General features: G+C 37.3%; 1 protein-coding gene and 1 long non-coding RNA gene across 6 annotated transcripts in view; one reads left to right on the plus strand and one right to left on the minus strand.

Moving 5' to 3' along the window:
- Nucleotides 1-3785: 3785 nt before the first annotated feature.
- Nucleotides 3786-14550, minus strand: LOC113925856. Of its 2 annotated transcripts, XR_003521074.1 has the most exons (7): nt 14491-14550; nt 13738-13886; nt 11432-11615; nt 10554-10784; nt 9885-9941; nt 5522-5656; nt 3786-4706 (listed from the first exon to the last, which is right to left on the minus strand). It is a non-coding gene; the product is annotated as an uncharacterized LOC113925856 (long non-coding RNA). The 2 variants fall into 2 exon arrangements; XR_003521075.1 differs by lacking the exon at nt 11432-11615.
- An 8-nt stretch (nt 14551-14558) lies between these two features.
- The window catches only part of CCSER1 (coiled-coil serine rich protein 1), a 734167-nt gene continuing 728507 nt past the window's right edge, over nt 14559-20218 (plus strand). For all 4 annotated transcript variants that reach the window (XM_027600507.1, XM_027600509.1, XM_027600508.1 and 1 more), the window contains exon 1: nt 14559-14793. The gene's annotated coding sequence lies outside the window, so the exon portion shown is untranslated. The remainder of the gene's footprint in view (nt 14794-20218) is intronic.

Below are 20218 nucleotides of genomic sequence, written 5' to 3' on the forward strand. Positions count from 1 at the left end.
TTCTAGGAAACAAACAAGATGTGGATTGTTAAACAGGTCTTATTTAAGTTCAACCGAAACCATTAGCACTAATGCAAAAATAGTCTTGGAATCCTTGATACTAAAAGGAACTTTCTGCTTTTTCCAAAATGTGCACATATTTTTACCAGACTGGAAAAGGATGAACTGACATCATATATGTATTAAAAAAAAATTGAAACCACCTAAGATTCCACTTGTACTCTCAGTGATACATTTATTGCGGCGTGATTCAGCATTTCTAATTTATTGTAATAGCCACAAATTCAGTTTTATGTTTTCATCATGAATGTCTCTTCCTTAAGCCTTTATATTTTAAAATGTATTTGAATATTTTAGCTTTAATTTTGATGAAATTTCAACTCAATACTATGATGATCTGGTAATTACAAATTCTTTTTGGAGGCGGCTGCTTACTTCTCTGCAGTTTATAGCCTTTTAAACCTACTCAGATCAGCTTTGAAATAAATAGTTATGCAGCTTAAAAGTCATTTGTAATGATCAGATTTCTAAGATAATCTTGTATTTTAGATATGAATGTAGCAACAATCAAACTACATCACTAATATTATTTGGGCTGAATTTCAAAAAGCTACATTACTCATTTACTTTTTTACTTAAATATTGTCATCATACAGATCATACAAATAATTTTTTTTCTCCTGGAGGCCAGTCTTAAATTCAACAGCTAGTAGTATTAAAACGCTATTGGGGGTGGGAGGGAGGGCTGTATATATAGAGAAAATATTGGACTGAACAGAAGCTCAGGCAGAGAGAAAAACACCTCCCGTGTATAACAAATAAAGAGTGCATGATCTCATTTTTACCCCAAGACAAGCTACTAAAACCTCTGTTGAATAGACAGTGAAGGACTTTAACTGTAATGCTATGGAATTCACTGTGGCTAGTTTAGTATTTGTGGCAATTTTATTTGGAGTAAATATATATACATATATAAAGAATTAGAAGCCTTTCTATATGTATTGTATTAGTATGGGTGAAATAGTTGCCATTTAAGATAGGGAGCTTTAAAAGCAACGTATAGTGATATGTGAAAAAGGAATTTTTTTTTCTATTGGCTTCAAATAGAGTCAAAAGCCTTTATCTATGATAAGCAGATTTTTAAATAAAGAGTTATGAAAATGAAGGCCTATGTAGGAAGCATTTTCTTTTAGATCCCTTTTCACTGTTTCAAATTGGCTTTTATTTCCCAGTCATTTCTATGATATTTACATTCAGGTAGCTGAATCAGCAGAGGGGTTATTAGAACAGACTAGTAATGGAAATGATTTGCTCAGGGATCCCTGGCAGTGAAAGCTTCAGCATAGTGGTGCAATGCTAAATGATTTGCATGCTGGTGGGCTGAGGATACTACAGCCCTGTGTTCTTTTCCCCCACTTCGCATCTCAGTTACTACAGATGGAAATAGGTTCACTAAAACTTACAAATGAGATGGAGAATTATTAGTTATCAAATAAACTCTTTCAGTTTTATGGAACAATATTTTCTTTTCTTTATAAAAACCGGAGAATAATCCCCTCCTTTCCTCTAACATATACATCGTGTGGAATTTTCCAATTTTGCTAATAATGTCAGAGTACACCATGGACGTACGCTGGGACATTGTAAATATCTTGGATTGGAAAAAATGTTTTTGTTCTAACATCAAGAATAAATATGTCAACTAAATGGAAAGTGGTCACTGATCCAAAAAAGGAAAAACAAATGGAAGCATAAAATAAATTGAGCATCATTTTTTCCCCTAAAGCACTAAGGTCCAAACATATTGGCCTTGTTTCTGTTCCTCCTACAAAGGAATATAGCAAACTTGTTCCCACCTCAGGGTCTTTGAGCTGGCTGTAGCCGGCTCCTCCTTGTTATTCAGACCTCAATTTAAATATACTTTCAAAGAGAGTCCTCTCCTGACATACCCAAAGCAAAGAAGTCAGCCAACCGAGTACAAGAGTATCGTTTTGATTTCTTGCCCTCATAGCATTTATCATTTCATGAAATTATCTTATGTATTTATTTACCCATTTGTTATCTTTCTGTTTTCCTGCCCTATAGCATTCTTCTACCTACTAAAAAATGAACTCCAGGAAAGCAAGAACCCCGCCTTCCTTGTCCATTGTTTTGTATCTAGCCTGGTCTTAGGATAGTGATTGACAAATCCTGAGTGTTCCATTAAGTATTTGTTGACCACTGGGAAACATGCTACTTCTTAATAGATGTTACGTTTGGAAAATGAAGCTAGCTATATGCTGGCCAATTCCAAAAAAAAAAAAAAAAAAGTAATTCATGTTTTCAACACTTATTTCAATTACAGAGGGTAATCTGGAGTTAGTTTTATATGTATTTAGTTGCACAGTAAGTTGGAAGAATTTATATATTCGCTGATTTAGCAATATGGCTTTGGTGCAAATTAATAACAATAGATACCATATACTGCATACTTGGGCAGGTACTGTGCTGAACATTTCCATGCTCTCTTATTTAATTCCCTTAAACACCCAGTGATGGTAAATACTATTACAACCATCATTTCATATATGTGGGAATTAAGAACTAGCAAAGTTAAGTAACTTACCCAAACTCGCTCTGCTAGTAAAATGTGGAGCAAGGACTGATGTCAGTTCTGTGCAACCTGAAAAGCCAGTGATCTTAATCATTACATTTTATGGCCTTTTATTGGGTAAGTTATGTCCATATATGTTTTTCTTATTTACACTGTAGGACCATATTTTTCTTTTTTATAAGATATATCTTCTATTTAAGCAATAGTCAGTTGTATGATTTTTCCCCTCAGTTTTTAGTTTTTCTTATTTTGTTTTTTTTTGAAGTGAGATGTGCACCACCTAATCATACTTCTTCTCTTTTGAGCAAGGCTAGTTTATGAATATAGAAGAATGTGAAGGAAAAGAATTCAATGGTGACCCTACTTCTAGGATGCCATTAGCACACTGCCTAACCAGCGTATATATTCCCTGAAAAACTCTGCCAGATACCATCCTATGGAACACTGGTCTAAAGATCTGGAGGCAGGCTCCCAGATGCTGGAAATAATGTATTCGACTGGTAGCTTAATTCTTAAAAATGGAGTTACATGCTTAACTCAATCAAGGAGTTAGTAAGAGAGTAGTCCATCTTGTGCTTGGTTATATTTCAAAATGTATCCATTTTGATTAAGACATTTGAAGAAATAACACAGTATCTACCATGTGAGTAAGGCCTCTGTGGAAGGTAGCCACTGTGATTATAGTAAAGAAGAAAAAGAAAGAGGAGTGGGAGGGATGGTAACAAGGAGAAGAAAAGAAAAAGGAGTAGCAAGAAGAAGAGAGGAAGAAAGAAAAGAAATTATTGAAGGTATAGAAAACAAAGGAGAGATATTTTACTTGCCTTTAAAAACATTTGCTATTTTTTTTAAAAGCAAGGAAAACTTTCCTCTCAAAAGTATTATGTAGAGATATTTGTGTACTGCTATATTTCCTGCAAAAAAATTAAATACCTGCAGTTACCTGAATTAAATAACTATAAACATCTTAACATTTTTAACAGTTAAGAAAAAAAACTAGGTGAGCTCTGTCTTTCAAAAATGTAAGGGTACTAGTAATACTCTATGAGTTTTACAGTGTATTGAGTGGAAGAATGTTCAGGGACATAAATTCATGCAGATTGTTGAGGCATAACTTGCTATTGCCCTAAAGATATAAAACCACTCTCTTTTTAAATTTGTTTTAATCAACATATATTTAATATGGTAGCACATTCTATATGCTTCAGCACATAGGTTTCCCTTAAATTTTTTTTCAAGTAGTTAACCAGTGAGGCTCTAGGCATACTTTTTCTAGAACACTGAACATTAACACAGTGAATGTGTGTTCACATTCACAGAATGTGCCTTCATTAGAAGGAAAATACCAAATTGAACGGATAACATAAAAATCACAGTCTCATGCTCTGACTTGGAAAAGCAGGTGAGTCATGTTATTGCAAATAATGCAGTATTAATCTGGACATTATAATTACAAGGAAAACATTACTTTTTATAGGTAATCTAATCCTATAGCTATATGATCTGATATTTCTAAAAGATCTAAGTTAATGTATAATCCTTAAAATTTTAGCTATGAATTATTTTTAGGCAGATCCTCATTGTTTACAGCCAATGCTTATATATCTATAAGATATAGACTTTTAGATATTTTATAACTTTGCATCTAAATTTCAAAAAGTCCAATCATCTATCTTTCATAAGCTAGATCTTTAGGAAAAGAAATTTCCTGAGTGTGTACTTGCTCTAAGCAGTTAGTAACACCCTGACCTATATTTTGAGGCTGTCATTTATGCAGGATATAAAAATAGAACTGCCTCAAAAAATTTATGACATATAAAAATATTGAGTGAAATATGCATATTAGCGTAACCATTTGAGTTCAGGAAGACTCTCTTGATTCAATTTAAACTTGTGATTGTTCTTCCCGTCTATTTCTGATTGGTGTGTTCCCTAAGTAGTAGCCACAGGGTATGCACCAAACACAGAACGCAAACAACTTTTCCAACACACAATGCTCTTGTAATTTTTCATTGTTACGGTTCTCAGGAATATGTGTCCACTGTGTTATTCTTCATGAACAGAGATTCTCAAGTACATAGGTGGCCTAAGTATTTTCCATTATGTCCATGTGAATCTGGAAAAACATTTAAGACTTTGAGTTAGCAATCTCATCTTATTTCAACTATAAAAATAAAAAAATAAAATGTGTAGATTAAAAATAGTTTCGTATATAGAATTATTGAATCATATTGAAATTAACATAATACCATGTTAATTAAATTGAATAAAAAGTTTTATAAATTTAATGTTTAGTAAAATAATATTCCCTAGCCCAAGATTATTTGAATAGTAAAAATCAACAAATATTTATTAAACTCAAAGAATGAAATATTTTGTTGCCACTTATCTAACAAAGTTTATATAGTCAAGCATGATATATATTTTATTTTATTTTATTTATTTATTTTTAGATTTTTTTAATTTATTTATTCATGAGAGACAGAGAGAGAGAGAGAGAGAGAGAGAGAGGCAGAGGGAGAAGCAGGCTCCCAAGGAGCAAGGAGCCCAATGCGGGACTCGATCCCAGGACTCTGGGATCATGACCTGAGCCGAAGGCAGACGCTTAACCATCTGAGCCACCCAGGAGCCCGCATGATATATATTTTAGAACTCAAGCCAGATATAACATCTGATAAAAATCGTTCCTTGACAACCTATGCCTTAAGTTTGGGTTGTTTATACCTACAGTATATAATTTTTAAAATCCTGTTTTGCCTTTATTGTAGCCCTCATCACACAGCTTGGTAATTATCTCTTTATTTATTCATCTTTCCTATTAGATTATCAGCTGTCTGGACTATATCTTTTACTTCTCTATCTCCATAGTTTAACACTCTACCTAGCATATTGCCAATGCTTAACTAAAATTTGTGAACATTTATTATTCACCTTTGTATTTAGCTCCTGGCACATCGTAGACGCTCAGTAAATATTTGTGGACTGAATGAATAAATGAATGAATGCCATCTGCTTTTAGAATCACCATGAAGACACATTTCTCAATTACCACATGCCTCATAAATCCTGAAATTAGAAAAAATACAGAAAAACTTTTGTAAAAGTTTGTACAAAATGGCAAGAATTTGCTTGTTTTTCAGAAAAGTCAGTGAAGATAGTGTTGAAACCCTCTTATGCCCTTGTTGCACTTCTTGTATGTGCCTCTATCATTGAATATATGGTCTTGTGTTTGATTCAGTGATTCATTATTCATTTAAGAGATACTATTGAGGTTCACTATGTACAAGGCACTCCTCTAGGCACAGGGGTGGGTACAGAAATAATCCTGTCCTCATTATCTTTTGTATTAGTGGGAAAACAGACAATAAACAAGAATAAAGATTTAAAATATACACTTTTATTTTTTTAAGATTTTACTTATTTATTTTTGATAGAGAGAGAGAGCATAAACACGAGCATGGGGAGGGGTTGAAGGAGAAGCAGGCTCCCTGCTGAGCAGGGAGGACTTGATCCCAGGACCTCAGGATCATGATCTGAGCTAAAAGCAGATGCTTAACTGACTGAGCCACCCAGGTGCCCCTATACACTGTTTTAGATAGGGATAAGTGCTAAGGAAAAATAAAACAAGTAAGGGGGCTCAGAAGTGGATGCAAACATGTGTGTGTGGTGGAATTACTGTTTTAGATAAAATAGCCAGCGATGGCTTCACTGAAGTGACATTTGAACAAAGTCTGAAAGAAGGGACTCCTGCACGTATCCAGGAATTAAATTCACAGAGGGAAATGCAACAGCAAATAGTGGTGATGTGGGAGGGGTATTATGAAATGCAGGGCCTGTAGACCTTTCTAACAACTTTTACTCTGAATGGGGTAAAATGCCATCGGAGAATTTTGAACAGAAGAGTGGCATGATCTGACTTAGATTTTACCATGATAATGTTGCTTACTGTGTTGATAATATTACTGTGAGGGACAAAGGTAGATGTAGATTTAGAATGCTATCACAATAACCCAGGTGAAACATGATGGTGGCTTAAACTGGGTCATAGCAGTGGAAGTTTGGAGAAATGGCTGAATACTCTATATAATGTGAAGATAACGCCAACAGGATGTGCTGACACATTAGCTGTGCATTGTAAAAGAAAAAGAGAAACAAAGAATGACCCAAACACCTGTAACACAATCAGAAGAATAGAGTGGACATTGAGATAGGGAAGACTACGTACAGAAGAGGTGTTGAGAGGAATCCAGAAGACTTTGTATATGTTAAGCTTGAGATGTTTCTATATAGAAGCAGGAATGCCAAGTGGGCAGGTAGACATGAATTAGGAGTTCAGGGCTGGATATAGAAACTTGGATGTCATCAGCATTCTGATGGCACCAAAACTCCAAGTCTAAATGAGCTCACCAAAAGAGTGGGTATAAATAGAAAACAGAAATTTAAGTCTTGAGTCTTCGAACACTCCAGATGTAGAGGTCATGGGGGTAAGCTGAATCCAGCAGAGGAGACCGAAAATGTATAGGGAGAGAGTTTGGAATAAAAACACGGGACTGTGGTGTCCCGCAAGCCAAATGGAAGAAATGTTTTAAAAAAGGAGGAAATCACTAAAATTATGTTAATTTATGGTTTAGTCATCTTTGACTCTTTCCTTTCCTCACCATCCACATCTAATCCTCAGTAGTCTTTTGATTCTTTCCACAAAATATATCCTTGTAAGTATGTATTTCATCAGAGAAGCAGAAGTAATATGAGTAATATGGACTAAGGGATTTATTATGGGGATTAGATCTTATGATGCAGTTGTGGGAGCTTAAAAGTCTATGGAAGTCCAGTGCCACTGCACTTTTTAAGTCACTGAGAGCAACAGAACTGGGAAGAAAAGCTGTGTGGATGGGGAGTTGGCTGGGACAAAGTGGAATCCTCAAGATAAATTGGACCTCCAAAAGACAGTCTCTACTTATATCTGTCTCTCACCACTCCAGCCTCAACATTACATGTCATATGCAGATAGTGACATGCAGAAGGACCCTCCACAATGGAGCTTTCTATACGAAAGATGTTCAAAGATGAAAGACTTTCAATAGTTTGGAGGAAAATAAAGGCTCTTGAAGGAATAATGAACGAGAAGCCTTCTCCATTACATATAATTTTCAAGAAATGATAAAGAGAGTAAATCATCAGTCATATGTACCACCCCTTTTCTCCCTTGAGCACACATAAATATTTTGCTTCAACTGGGCACTGGGAATATAATGAGGAATAAATCAGTCATGAGCCCACCATTGGCTTAGAGTCTAGTGGGAGAATTTTCTCTGGTTGGGAGAAGAAGACAAAGTTAAAGATTTGAAGTATAAGAAAGATCAAAGCTGCTGTTACTGGCTTGAAGGAGAAAGCAGCCATGTGTCAGGGAAACAGAGACCTTCGTACTGCAACTGTAAGATCTGAATTTTGCCAACAACCAGAAAGAGTTGGAGGCTTATTTGTACCCCGGATCCTCCAGATAAGAACTCAGCCTGGTTAACACCTTGATTTCAGGCTTGTGATACTGAACAGAGAATTAGCCACATCTTGCAAGAATCTGACCCACAGAACTGTGATCTAATAAATTGAATTTTATTTTAAGCCACTATGTGGCAAATTCATTATGCAGCAGTAAAAAAATGACTACAGCCTGTCTTTGCTCCACATGGCTGGCTGGAGTGGTTAGATTTGAAGCTGGAGGGTCTACTTCCAAGATGGCTTACTTATGTGGCTTACAATTTGGTACTGGGTGCCTGTGGAGTCTGTCAGATGGTGCCAAGGGCTGGAGGCATCAGTTCTTTTCCATGTGGGTCTTTACATAGTCTCTATAGCAAGTGACTAGGTTCCAAGAGCAATTGTCTCAAGAGAACAAGGAGAAAGTGAATGGCAATTTTGTGACTTGCCATAGGAAATTACATAACATTATTTTTACTTATTGGTGAAACTGACTCAGGTTCAAGGAGAAGGGACATAATTCTTACCACTCAGAATGGTTTCAACATCTCATTGTAAGAGGTACATATGGGATAGGATATTTTGTGACAGCCATACTTGAAACAATTACATGCTGATTTAATAACTCACTCCTTTCTCAATACCCATCTTGTTGGTTAAAATGTTAACATTTGGAGGAAAAGTTGGAAGTGAAGAGAGTGCATTGTTATACCCCAAGTAGTAGGTTTAGGATGTGAATGGGTTTGGATATACAATACACATGCACATAATAAATCCCATAATGACAAAGGTCAAGAATACTTGCTATCTTTAACATTAACTTAAATTTCTAGAAAACATCCAAGATGTTGAAGATGGGGACTGAAAATTCATCTTATTTAGGTTTATTTTTTTCCAGAAAGTGAATAAAATTCAATATTATTTTTATTTACATAATATAATGGTAAGTAAGTATTACAAAGCAATAAAATTAGTTCTAAGCAGATCTAGATGCATAAAAACATACAAATTATTTCTCTTCATCTTCTACATTTGGATGATTAAAAATAATTGAATCTCATTACTGAGTGAACCAGACATAAGGAAAAAAAAACACTTTAATTCATGATAGCATGTACAGTTATTACTGAAGTAAAAGTTTTGGTCAAACAATGTATAGATTTGGCAAAATAAAAATGACTTTCATTTTGCATAATTCCATATGTCTAGAACTTCACAACATAAGAGTAGCTTTATACAAATGACAGAAACTAGGAAATGCATTTTTCACATTTTAATTACAATTCACATGTCTGTATCTCCTGCTGTGATGTTTTGTTAAAGAGAGATCTCATTTGTGAAACTGCCAGTATAGAAACTGACAGATGGTAAGACCAGTTTCCAACCTGCTTAAATACTGGTTTAACAAGGTTTAGATTATTTTATTTGCATTGTCTGTTTTTACTATATACCTAAGTAGTACAAAAGTACTATTACAACTTTGTTACATTTCTTCTATTATTATTTTTATTAGGTCTATTTATATGATTTATAGATTTATTGTTATAGTTTCAGATTTTATCAACACACTATTTTTAGAGATGATTTAACTGATTATTTTTCTAAAAAAATGTGTCAGGTTCTATTTCTTTTAGTAAAATGCCAACAAACACATAGATGCCTGGGTATAATCATAATAAACAATTCAAAAGTTCAAGAAAAGAATCACTTTCATAGTTGTAACCCATAGAGACATCAAAAAATTAACCAATTAATTGGGTTAAATATTTTTTTGTAATATTGCAGTCAGAAAAAAAAAGTATTTGAACATGAAAATTACCTCATGTGAAGGTGAGAAATCCCGAAGTCATATTCCAAAAGACCTCATTAATCACATCTGAATGTATAAACAAAAAGAAGGAAATTATGTGAAAGGAAAAGTGCCTACTGGTGAATTTGCTTATAAAAATTCATTTGGTTTTATGTTGATAAACATTATTTTTAATACAGTTTACCTCCCCTTTTTAAAAAATAGAGGCATAAATTCAGAGACCATTAATGTTGATGTCAGTTCTTGCCTCCTGTGACAACTTCAACTTTTTTCAGCTTTCTATTTTTTCTTTTTTAATGATTTTATTTATTCATTTGAAAGGGAGAGAGACAGAGAGAGCACAAGCAGCGGGAGAGGTAGAGGCAGAGGGAGAAGCAGACTCCCTGCTGAGCTGGGAGCCCAGACATGGGGCTCAATCCCAGGACATGGAGATCATGAACTGAGCTGAAGGCAGACGCTTAACTATCTGAGCCACCCAGGTGCCCTTTTTTTCAGCTTCCTAAACTGGATAGTCTCCCCTGGAAAGTCAGGACTACCTCAGTTGCTGGGTAAGTGATGCCTCTCCACACCCTCGGCTTACCATCTCTCAGACAGTTAAATGGGCTTAGAATTTGGTTCACTTTGTAAACCTGGGACATGGTAGCCCAGTGACAAGGACAGTGGGTGTTATACATTTACCTGAGTAGTCCTGCTATCACGTTTGCCTGTGGAATGGATCCTTGGTGTCTGTGTAGTTCAAAGATCAAAGTTCAAAGCTGTCTTTGATTATAACCCATTCATCTGGGCTTAGCTTTTGCCAAGGATTCTTCTCTGAAATCCTGGTCAGTTGACCTGGCTGGCCTTTTAGTTTCCTTCACAGAGGAAGAACATGAACAGACCCTGTGGTTCTGGTACCGGGCAGGATTTCTGCTGCAAAAAGACAATTTACCAGGTATGTGTCACCATTACCAGATTTCTAAAAGATAATTCTATTTAAATTTTTGTCTACTGTGCTCCATCTACCTGGAGGTTGCCCCAATTAATACCATATTAAAATTGAGTTTTTCCTGTGCTTTCTGGACCCTTAACTACAATTGGGTCAATCCTTCTGTCTTCTATCGTACACTTCTCATCAGTCCTTGATCTCGAGCCAAGTGCAAGTTTCAGCTTTAATCTCCATTAAAAGCTTCTTGCTCTATGGTACTTATAATGCCACTTTCATGTTACAAGAGTATCACAAAAGGATAATTTACCTTTTAGCAATATGAGAGAAATTCAGAATGTTAATAACAAATTTGCACTTAATTCTTTTTTCATTTATTTTATTCTATTAAGCTAAAGCAAGAAGTGGCCTTTACCTTTCTTCATAAAGACTGGATAATTATGATAGGGTCTGAAGTAAATCAAAGGGTGATAAAATAGCTAGGACAGCAAAAAGGAAATGCAAGTTTTAAATTTATTTTCTGATACTTCATCTATATATTGCTTGCAAATATTTTTAAAGTTAATTCACTTTCTAAAACATCTTATACATTTCATTATAGTAATAGTATTGTAAAGAAAAATTATCTCCTTACCTTCCCTAGACACTAATTTCACTTTTTAGGTACCATTACTGAAGGATTTCTAATTTGGCTCATCACTTCATTCAGTGGGAATTCAGTGCACATAAGGGGCACATATGTAATTGGCAACCTAATTTTTCTGCTTTCATCAAATGGTGCAATGCCAAATCTTCATTGAACTTGCCAGTTATATGCACTTGGGAACCAAACAGCAGCAAGCATAGAGATGAAAATGAACAAATTGGAAAGAGTCATTAACTTTCTGTTTTCCTATCACAACAAAAACTGTATCATTCAAAGTGTAGCAAAGTGGGAAATTCTACTCGAAACATTAAATCATCTTGAAAGAGAATAATTCATTTACTTCTGAAATGTTGTTCATTAGAATTTATAAATGCGGTTTCCAGCACAGATTTTTTTTCAAAAAAAAAAAAAAACAAAATAGTTAAATGAATCAACTTTTCAGAAGTGTTTTAGGTTGTATATTTTCATATGTCTTTCTGGTGTAGTGTATATGAATTCTAGACTTTATGTCGGAAGCAAAATTGTTAGAAGATTAAGAGAGAAATGTTGGCTTCTTTAATACCTTAATGAATAAAGGCAATTGACAGATTGTCATGGTTCTCACTAATTATGAATGCAACTGAGAGTGTGAAAATTACAATCAGTTGTGGTTACCAAAAATGCCCTTGAAATATCTAGTCAAATGTATAATTTTAAAAGTATGCACTATAGAGTCACTATTAAATTATCATTATTGATGACAATTTATTAAATAGAGACCTGGGACAAAAAAGCACCAAAAACTTGCCCAATATTATTGAGCATTGTTCTTAAAGGGGAAATAACTTTTTTGAAAAATGTCTATTTGCATCTTTTACAAAACCCACATATTTACTGGCAGAGTGCAAATTTTCAGATCAGGAATATCTCTTCTACAGAATTTTCTTCTGCGGTGATAGAGGGATTCCTTTAGTAAGGACTTTGGAGAAAAGTTTCCTAACATTTTTCATCTATAAGTCCAACTAAAGATTTTTAAATCCTTGCCTAACTCTAAAAAATAAATATTTTATAATCCCTTCTTGTACTGGAAAAAGTAGGAGGGAGATGGAAGGAAAATGCCACAGGATTATGGATCAGCTTATTTCATAATTATCTAAAAGCTAAAGAAACTGTTAAGACTTTCAACTAAACCAGGGGTTCTGAATGGGAGTAGAGTAAGTTGAGCTCCAATTGCATAGATTAACCGGTATGTGACCTAACGTTAACTACCTACCCTCCCCAAATATGACTTTCCTGGTCTGTAAAATTGAAGAAATTATAATAGCTTTTTTTCAAAGGACATGTACACGTTAAATCCCAACATCCTTTGTTAGTACATGTATTTTTCAATGCTTAATCAAAGGAGCTAAAATGTCCTGTATTTATATGTTATTGATATATTTGTCCACTGGTCCCAGCCTTGCTGCTTTTTCTCGATTATATGCTTAAGCCACTTTTAATGTACTTTAATAGACTCTAAACTCTTTGTATGAGGCATGAAGAAACTAGGGGAAAGGAAAATCAGAGTCAAAACGGTAACATGGAGAATACATAATGGGTAAGCATTTGAAAAAAAAAAAAACGTGTGAACATAGCAATGGCCATGAACTACTAAGGAGAGACTAATTATCAACCTTTCCACCTCTCCCCCAGCTACTGAAATGTTCCTTTCTTTTGTCACATTTATGAAAAAAAGAATTTTCCATAGCTGTCACCCCAAATCAGGGCTGTATCCATGCCAAAATACACATCAACCACTAATATTCAAAAAGCACACCTTGCTTTTACACCCAATACATTCACATTTCAGCAGATTGTGGCCAGTTAGATTAGATTCCTAGAAACTGTTTCTCAACACAGTAGTGCACCAGATCACAAAGTGCACAGAAGGCTAGTTAGGGAGGTGATGTCAGGTGTACGAACTTAACACTGGAGATGAATTATCTATCTAGAAATGATCCGACATGGCACCAGAATGGGTTAAAAAATGTCCCCCCGCCCCACAGTTAAATGCACTCCATCTGCTGTATTGCCTGCTAGACATAAATATATTGGAGTGTATATAAAGAAGGGGATGGATGGGAAAGAGTTCAGGACCCAGTGCAAACCTGAAAGGAAATGAGGCAATACAACGGGAGAGAGAATCAGGACAAATAAATCAGGTAAGCAATAGCACCATGCATCTGAAGTCTTCCCCATCTCTAAGCTGCAACATTTACTTCAGGGGCCATCAGTCAAATGATATCAAAATGGTAGCTGGTTCTGTTTATAATTACCATGTGGTCGAGGACCTTAGGTGTAGGAACACAGGTTCCACTCCAGGTCACAGTCCTAATGCTTCTATTATCCTACAGAACTGATTGCTGTAAATGGTTCCTGGGAAGTGTGACTTGGTTAGAGGAAAGAAGCCAGGTTTCTTTCCTTGCTGCCATGGAGGGAAGAGACATGTTAGTATATGAATACATTGGGTGAGAAGGAAAAAGGGGGAAAGAACCTCACAGTTTCCTCGCTGAGAGGTGGAAGAGAAAGAAGGTAACATTGGTGGTTTGGAGAGAAAAGATACAGTGCATTTTCAGCATCCCCGAGGTCTTTTCGCACTGCTTTAGACTCCCCGTCTTCTGTTTTGAACTACCAAAGCACTTGGACTCCACACACGCACAAGGATGGGCTAGGGGAAAGCCAAGTCAGCGCGGTCGGAAACGGCTTCCCTTGAAAACTCAGCAACGGGCCAGCCCTGGGTGTGCGCGCGTTAATGTATGAGTATGCGCGCGTGGCAACCAGCAGACGCAGTTGGCTGGGCACCGCCCTCGAAGCCTCCCCCCTCCCCCCACTCAGGAACTCTCCCCCCACCCCACTCCCTATAAAGGCCGCGCTCGCCGCCGCCTTCCTTCACAGTCGGGGAGCGCGGCCTGCCGTGGAGGTGGATCCGACGCTCCTCACACAGTCACACTCCGCGCACTCACATACTTGGAAGCGCCTCCCCACGTCCCTCCCCTGCCCTCCTCTTGCTCTGCTCTTCTCTCTCTCACCACAAATAGTCGCCGACCGACTGCCAATCCGTGTCTCTCTCTCTCTCTCCTTCTCTCAACATGACTGACTGGGAAGCGGTGGCTCAGGCAGAGCAGCTCTGCTGGCGCAGGCAGGAGGAGAAGGAGGATTATTAAAAAACGCAGCTCGACTCTGTGCAACTGGGAGTGGAGAAAAGGAGCCCAACAGCCGAGAAGGGGAGGGAGGGCAGAGGAAGGGACCAGGAAAGACACCCCCGTGCCCCGAAGACATAAATTTCTGAGTGCCCGGGAGGAGCCTTAACAAGCGGCGCGGAGCCCTTCAAGGTAGTAACGCCCCCGGTGCCCCCGCGCCCGGAGGGTCGCGCGTTGCGTCGCCGCTGCGCCGGGGCCAGACCCCGGCGGACGAGGGGTGACTGCCCGGCAGGTGACCGCGCCGTGCCCGGGTCGCCCTGGAGCAGCCCCCGCCCAGGCCCGGGGCGCTAGCAGCGGGCCCGGCGTGCGCCGCGCGGAGACCTGGCCTTGCGGGCAGGGTGGGCGGGGGGACGGGCCCGCTCGCTGCCGGCCCGCGACTCCCCGCGCGCGGCGTGGCCTTTTCCTCCGCGCTCCTGAGCGCTCTGCTCCGGGTGGCCGCGGTCGCAGCTCCAGGGCGAAGCGGAGCGTGGCCGGCCAGAGGCAAGAGTTGGCGCAGGTTCCGGGCCGCTCCCCTCCCTCACCGCTCGTGTCCCGCAGGTAGGGGCGGTCGGCCAGCGCTGGCGCCCGGGGCTGCGGGCGCCGGGGCGGGGGCGGCGGCGAGGAGGAGGAAGGGGGGGCGGGGAGCCCGGGGCTCCCGGTGGAGCCGCAGTGCCCGAGCCGGGACCGCCTCTTGCGTCCGCCTGCTGGTCCTCAGGCGCTAGCTTCCTGGATTGGAGGCGAGACCCTCCCCAGCGGCGGCAGGAACGGCAGCGACTTAGTGTGAACAAATTGCTTTGTGGTGGCGCGTCAAGGGCTCCAGGGAGGGGTGTGTGTGTGTGTGTGTGTGTGCACGCTCATTCGTGTGCGTTCGCGCTCATGACTAATCAATGCTTTGGCTCACCTGAAAAGATAATCAGCCTTGAGGTGAAACCCTGGGGCCCCCTCAGCTTTTGGCTTGTGTCCCAGGGACTCGTACAGGCGGTGCCATCAAGGGGTAGGGTTGCGCGAAGGGGTGACGGAGGGATTTGTGAATGGTGCTTCTCTGCTCGTGGAGGCTGAGCTTGCTGATGTAAAGGAGGAGGTATCCAGAGTGAGAAGAAAGGCTATTTATGGCAAAGAGTTGTGAAATTTCTCGGGGTTTCCTTCAGTGTATACTGAGCTTCTCTCTCTCTCTCTGTCCCTCCCCCTCCCTCTCTCCTTCTCGTCTTCCCTCTTTCATTTCTCTCTTCCTCTCGCATTTCTCCACTTCTTTCTCAGAATTAGAAGCAATTCTGCTTTTTTTCTCCCTCTCGTGGGATCTGGAATATGCAATGAAGTCAGAAAGCACTTGTCTTTTTACAGGTAGGAAGAAATGTTTCTTAGAAGACACTGATCTCTTGCCTTTTAATGTTTTTATGTACTTGTTCTCCACTTCTCTTACATCTTAAGGCCAATCAATAGGACCCACAAGACACAAAGTACCTACTTGGTTTCAGTAGCTTTCATTTTTCATATTTTACAGTTGAATACCTCCCCATTGAAATGTAACACGTATTCTCCCAATTCTACCCCCAAGAAAGGCTATTAAAAATAATGCACACACGTTTTACTGTAAAGCTGGTTTTATTAAAGGCCTTGGGGAGGAAAGAGAAGCAAGACACCTAGGTGAGTTTTTATCGATTACTACTAATTAAGAACTCTTAAGGAAAGACCTAAAATACTATTAATCTAGGCTGCAACACAATTTCTTTCGGTTTCTTTTTCTGTTTGCTTTATAACAGGTACAAATTCCGAAGACAAAATTTGAAGCTTAGAGATGACTTGGCACAGTGTCTACCAGTTATGCTTTAGCAAATTTGTTCTTAGAAGTAGTAACCTAGGACTGGGTTGTGACTGAGAGAGTACGACAGGATCTTTATTATTTTAAATTGGAATGTCTGGAAGGGCCTGCCAAGCACAGTGTTTTTAAAACGTTGAAATTCCAACCACTCCTTTATTAATTTCACAGAGAAGAAAGAGAAGTGGTCAACCTATTGTCAGAGTGATTTGTCTTCGTTTGGTATTAATTAAGGAGCTCAGTACTTTGATCAAAACATGTCAATTGTTGATTGTTGTTTTTGTTTTCAGTGTGAAAGTAGCTTTCCTTAACTGTCCTGTTCATTTTGAGACCAAGTAGAGTTAAGGATTTGTTATTTTGATTTAGTTAGATTCATATTGGTTTAAAATACAGTTTCCTAGCGCCTGGCCGGCTCAGTCAGTAGAGCATGCGACTTTTGATTTCTTCGGGTGGTGAGTTCCAGACCCATTTGGGTGTAGAGATTACTTAAGAAAATAAGATACACTTTCAACATTGGAGCATGTGTAGTTTTGTATTTTACATTAGGACTTAGACTGAGACCCCCACTCTGAGGTTTGCTACCTTAACTTTCCTGAATCATTGGATTGGAGATATAATGGGAAATTTAAAAATGTACTTGATGAATTGTATTACCACAATCATAAAGAAGTCATATCTACGAATATTTTGTTCTTTGACACGGTCAGAGAATCAGTAACTGTTTACTACTTTAAAGTATGTATTATTTATACTATAGAATATTAATTTACATGAAACTCAGTAGAAAATGAAAAACTTTTTATTTTTTATTGTTATTCAACTCTTCATTGCGTTTTATTACTCAGCATAGTACTCATAATAAAGGGCTGTCATGTGCCATGTACTATCTAGGCATTGTGGAGGAACCTAAGACTTCTTGCTCCCTGCCCTTCAGGAGCTTACCCTCCAATTGGGACAAATCTGATGCACATGCTTGAACAGAGTTAACAACCCATCACAATAAGAGATTGCATATCTAACAAGGACTGCAGGAATTCAGAGCATAACAATAACATTTCATACTGAGTTCTGTCTGAAAGGCTTCAGGGGTAGGTAAGACTTGCTTGGTCTTGATTTTAAAGGTTAAATAGGATTAATGGCTTGTGGATAAAACTATGAGGTATAAGATGCAAGTCTCCTGGAATTATAGAAAAGAATGAAAGATATAAGGGGAAATAAGCTTGTTGTAAATAGATTTAGATATTACAGAGCAGTTGAATTTGTTGTGGAAAGGGCAGGGTGAATTGGTTTTTGATGTACAAACATTCTGTATACTCTATTTTTGAAATTAATTGAATTTCTGTGCCTAAGATTACAAATCTTTGATTTTATATTGCCTTTTAGTGAACAAAATGCTCAAAATATATTTGTAGAGGATACTTACTCAAAATGTTTAAAAATACCATATCACATGAAAGTGTTGTACTTGGTATTAGTATCAAAGATAGTAGGGATAACCTTTATATTGAGGTGTTTGAGGTACATCCTTAACCAACTCTCCTTAGATTTGCTCTAAAGGAAAATAGAACGATATGTAAAAGAATAGCTATATTAATAGTCAGCATTCATTGAATGCTTTATATTTATTCTTTATATAAAATATATAATCCATTAAATAACTTTCTGTAATATTTTTATTTAAAGTTATTAGAATGCACACACATAATAGTTAATATATCTTTATTTTTCATGAATATAGAAATAGGATGCAGGACTCATGGGGAATAATTTTTAGAATTGTAGTGATTTTAAAGATTTTTTAAACTATCTTCTGGTAAAATAGACAGTATTAACACTAAGAGCATGTTCTGTCTCTAACTATTCCAAACTTAGCTGTTTTTTCTTTGTATATAGGTTTGTTTTTGTAGAAACCTAAAACTGTCTAAAATGAATTTCTTCATTTTAAGAACACAAGAGGAAACATCTGAATTGACTTTGAGCCTGTCTTTTCAATATGACACCCTAGAAGTATGTTATGGTGACAGTAAAGAAATAGTACAAATATTAGGTATGACTTTCAATAGATAACAGAATAGAATTACTTTCAGATTAGGTAGATTAAAAGATTTTCATATATATATTCTGTTGACAGTGAATAGATAAGAATTATTACAAAAGTGAAAAGCCTATTAAATCACCAGTTTCATATTCATGTAGGAATGGGATGATTTCCAACATAGTAACAGTATAAACCAGGCTATCTGTTAATTGGTGTCTTTTGAGTTTGGTTTTAGACTATATGTCACAGGTGTATCACTTTGATAATGTAATCTCTCCTACTGTATGACTGACAGTTTCTGCATTATTTCCCTATTGGATTGTGATAAAATATGTTTGCTTTATATTGAGGACATATACTTCTATCAGAAATATTATCTTCACTATGCAAGAGGGTCAGTTAACAATAAAACATGAAGTCTGAGGTGGGGGAAGCAGTGAGAAAAGATGGGGAAATTGATACAAAACACCCTAATGAACCATTCTTCAGTAAGTAGCTTAAACTAAATATAATATAAAAATATAGAGGTGACCAATCTAAACTGCAGTTGATACAGTACCAAGAGATTATCAGTTCTTATTTTTAAAGGACTGTATTGCATTTTAAGCTGTTTTCATGTGAGCTAAATAAAATGGCCGAAAGGAAGAAAGAAAGGAAGGAAGAAAGGTAGGTAGGTGGTGGTTGAAATTGTTCACTAATGTCTGTTGTATGATATTAAATTTTTTAAGAAAGATTTCTGCTTTGAATCATTGATGGACACAGTTTGTTTGACCAAATGCTTAGCCCTCTACCTAGATTAATTTAAAATATTGCCTTTGGTTTTGCATATTTACACTGCATTAAACACTTTTTAAATTTTAATTAAGCTGATTAAAATTTTTGAACACTGTAACTATGTTCTGATACTAATATAAAATTTAAAGGAAACATTAACTTATGGCAAATTCTTTTTTTAAAGTTTTTATTTAAATTCCTGTTAACATACAGTATAATATTGGTTTCAGTGTACAATTTAGTGATACAGCACTTACATATAACACCCGATGCTCATCACAGTAAGTGCAGACTGTATATTAGTTATTTTTTAAAAACTATGTGAATATCTTGTTTCCCAACAACTTTTCACTGAGTGGTTTTGGGATCTATTGATTCTGACCTGAAATAGAACATTTGGGGTTGGGAAGTGTGATTTTATGATTATTTTTTTGTATTTACTGGCTGGCATTCTTCTCTGAAGGAAAGCTTTCCCTCTCAGGTAAGTATAGACCATGGATTTATTTATTTTTTTTTAAATTCAGTATTAGTATAGGTTAGATTTTTAAACATTTTTTTATTTAAATTCAGTTTAGTTAACATAGTATATTAGTAGTTTCAGGGGTAGAATTTAGTGATTCATTAGTTGCATGTAACACCCAGTGCTCATTACATCAAGTGCCGTCCTTAATGCCCAGCACCCATTTAGCTACCCCCCCCCCACCTTCCCTCCTGCAACGCTCAGTTTGCTTCCTATGATTAAGAGTCTCTTATGGTCTGTCTCCCTCTCTGTTTTTATCTTATTTTATTTTTCCTTTCCCTGTGTTCATCTCTTTTGTTTCTTAAATTCCACATATGCGTGAAATTGTATGCTATTTGTCTTTCTCTGACTTATTTTGCTGAGCATAATACCCTCTAGTTCCATCCATGTTGTTGCAAATGGCAAGATTACATTTTTTTGATGGCTGAGT

This window comes from Zalophus californianus, chromosome 2, assembly GCF_009762305.2.
Source record: "Zalophus californianus isolate mZalCal1 chromosome 2, mZalCal1.pri.v2, whole genome shotgun sequence".
Classification (NCBI taxonomy): domain Eukaryota; kingdom Metazoa; phylum Chordata; class Mammalia; order Carnivora; family Otariidae; genus Zalophus; species Zalophus californianus.